Source organism: Megalobrama amblycephala, linkage group LG2, assembly GCF_018812025.1.
Source record: "Megalobrama amblycephala isolate DHTTF-2021 linkage group LG2, ASM1881202v1, whole genome shotgun sequence".
NCBI classification, from domain to species: domain Eukaryota; kingdom Metazoa; phylum Chordata; class Actinopteri; order Cypriniformes; family Xenocyprididae; genus Megalobrama; species Megalobrama amblycephala.
The window spans coordinates 25,046,734-25,050,525 of record NC_063045.1 but is presented as its reverse complement, the minus strand read 5'-3'; positions in this window follow the sequence as shown (position 1 = coordinate 25,050,525).

Sequence of the window (3,792 nt, the reverse complement as noted above, 5' to 3'; positions counted from 1 at the left end):
AATTACACATAAGGATGTGTAATTTAAACACACCCCCTCGCAAAAAAAAGTTATCCGCCTCTATTGAGCAGATAAGTGTTTTATGCATATTTTTAGAATCTATGCACATCTTGGCATTTCCATCCAGGATGGGTTAGGGTTAGGGTTCTTTTTTTTTTTTTTTTTTTTAATGCGATAACCCAAAATGCACATAAAAATAGGTGCATGGAAACATGGCTATGGTTTCATCTTGCGTAGCTTCAAAACAATGACGACTCAATTGTCGTGACTATTTTTGCGTAATATCAACTAGCGCTAAACAATTAATTGCATTTAAAAAATAAATAAATAAAAAGTAAATAGTACCATAAATTATCAAGATTAATACCTGGTCCCATTCAATGTCACCATGTGATGCTAAAACCACTATGACATTTAGTCCCATTTGAATGTTAAATAATCACAGTTTGTGGCTCTACTGTTAGATGAAAATATATATGTATTATCATAAGATCAGGCTGGAGATCATGTAGTGCTGAAGTTCTGGCTTAACTAGCAAGCTCTATAACTTCTCATGTAGTGTTGATTACACGGTTGAGAATTGTAACCCATAACAGAGATGTCTGTTTCTGTGCATGAATGCAGTGCCGAATTGTAGCCTTTAAAATGAGTCTATAACCCAGTCAATAACAAAAATCGGTCAGAATAAGGTTTAAGCAATATGACAGATGCACATTTGTTTCACTTCTGTTAACGGTTGCATTCAAAAATAAGCGCTGAAGATACATCACAACTCTCAAAAGAAGTTTTAAAACAAAAACAAAAAGTACTGTCAGTAATTTGGAATTATTTGGGATTAGTTACATTAAATTAGCTATGTTACAGTGTTCACATGCAACACATAAGGGTAATGTGACAAAACGCTCCTGGGAGGTCAGTGAATTTTCAGTACCAACTTTCAGAGAAAGCTCTCATTGTCATGTTTCGTGGAACTCAACAACTAAGAAGCCCCAATTATCATTGCTTTCAGGAAATTGTTATAAGAATTCAGATTCCAAGACCCCGGAGTCATATGGTTAATATCACTCCTCACTAGGCTAGGAATACTCTGAGAGATCTGAGCAGTTTCTGTCTCTATCTTTCACTTTCTCCAATCCCCAACGTCTATCCGTGACATGCCATTCTTCATCCCATGCTCCGAGTGGAGGTCCATTGGGACAGAAGCTCCAAACAAACCAAATGTATCACTATCTGGGACGAAGCAGGAGGACGTGTCAATCAGACCGTGGCCAATTAGGAATCAGTATGTGCTCGGCAACAGTATCCAATAATAACAAATCTAACACTTCATCATCTCTATTATTTTTAACATTTTATGTTTATGTACAGAACAGCTGGTAAAACTGGGGTGAGCCCGGGTGGTCTAATTTCAACGCATGCAAAAAAGAGAGCAGCAAACCCAGTGTATGTTTCGTTTTGGATGCATGTGATGCTAATGTCCTGGTGTATCCACCTGGTCTGGCTTAACTAGCAAGTTATCCCTCAGTCAATTGGCTTTACCAGAAAGATCATGTAAGTTGCAGTTAGCACCAAACCTGCACTAGCCAGTATAAACCAGAATGAGAAAGTCATACTAGTCAAAGAAAGGAGATCCATAATACCTGGAAAAATCACTTAACATTAGCATTGCCATTCTTCTCAATGTCAGTCGGAGTTTCACTAGAGGCCGTCAGCACAGTCCAAATAAAACTTTCTTGACTATCTTATCAGTTCAAATCTCTCCCTCTCCTTGCTTCCTGACAGAAGTGTGGGGGTCTCTTTCAGGCACACATGTTTTGTCTCCATGAGCACACGTGAGGTCATCTACCCTCCACGTGCCGTCAACCTTTAGCAAAGCTGTGTGCTACACAGTACTAAACTTTTGGGTCAACCCAAATTCCTTGGTAAATGAATGAAATGTTTTCTTTTTCTTTTCCTTTGCTATTTTACCAGTCTTGTTCTAATTTTAACCTAGAGGTTAGAAGTAAGTTGAGAGTACAAAAAAGTATTGACAGATCAGGAAGTGGGAAGCAGTTGGGCTGACAGCCCGAGGTAAGCCACTTTAACAGCCGCTTAAACACACTTAGCCCAAAATACTCTAATATCAGCTGTTACTCCAATGCCGACCTTCACTTAGATTTCACTTGTACATTGCAACTTTAAGATAACAACCAATCAGGGTGCTGACAGAAACAAAGCCACTCATTTACCTACTTTTCTGTGTACATTAATTTATGCAAAAATACATAGAACGGAAATTCATAGACATAATACACCTTTTCTATGTTGAACATTTCTAAGTTAAAATTTATTTTCATATTCTTGACAAAAAATTGCTTGACACAACTGTCCTGATGGCATTGTTGTGTGTGGTGATGTCTGCTCTGTATGTTGTTGTCAGCTATTTTAACGTTGTTTTTAACTAATATTAGTTTGACATTTTTAACCTATGACCATCAAACACTGCTTAACATCGGAAACCAAGTCTTTTACTTGCTTGATGCCATTGTGGAGTGGATCTTATACCTGCCCGCCGCCTGTTCACCTCTAACATTCCCAATTTTCTGTACCGACAACCTTGGGGGGATGGGATTGGATTAATGTTCGTTCCTTGGTCCTTAAGACTTCGTCACTTCAAAGGACTTCCTATTTACAACTGAATCTTGGGTTAAAGAGGGAGACTCTAGTTTAATCCCTTTGTTCCTCAGGATTGGACCTTTCACAATTCCCCCAGGAAAACCAGATGTGGAGGAGGACTCGTTGATGTCTTCAAACGCAAGTACATTACACGCATCATTCAAGTTGATGTCTATTCTAGCTTTGAGGTACAGCTATTTCAGACAGATCTGGCACATCAGTTCTATGTGTTACTATCTATCGCCCTCCTCGTATTAACCCTTAAATGCATGAATGTTTCACCATTCATTCTTACATATTAGATCTATATCTAAAAAAACAAAAAAACTACATCATTTTCAACATCTTCAAAATCAATATTTTGATCGATAACAGCTTCACCAGATCCATTAAGTGACGGTGACAGTCATATTTGATTGCGTTTAGTACATGACCTGCAGTAAATCTCTGAGCCATTCCACATTTTGCTAATGATACTTCCTATTCTTTCGTTTTCTGTCTGAATGAAATGTCACTACATCATTGTGTATCAGACATTGCCACCTTGTGGAATAAAGGTGAATTGCACTTATTCCATCATCAAAGATTCAATTTTTGTTGTGCAGAAAAAATATACGTACACTGATACACACCTTGGGTCATTAGCGACCCTATACAGTTTTTACAAAAAATTAATGGGAAAACAGGCATTCTTTTATAATTTTATGATTTTTTTCAGGGCAGTCAGTACACTCCTCACGTCGAAAGATGGGAAAGTAAGATACGCAAACAAGACCATCAAATGCAGCAGAAAGTGGAAGCCCCAGCAAGCCGTGATGGAAGCAGAATCCTACTGGAAACACCAGGAAATCGTGGGTGTGGTATGCCAGGGACGCCTGGGCCTTGGACACTACAGTGAGAAGAGGTGGAGCAGGGCTGATGCCAGAGCCAGAAGAGGCCTCGTGGTGCAAAGAGTCCGTGAGGCAGCAGAGGAGGAGCGTCAGGTGAAAGCGATCGGGCTTGCCTCTCAGGGTCGATGGACGCAATGGGACCAGGCACAGGAGCGACCTCTGTCATAGAAGGAACTGTGGCAGACCGACCAAGGGAAGTTGAGTTTTCTCCTGCGTTCAGTGACTGACCTGCTGCCAACACCAAGAA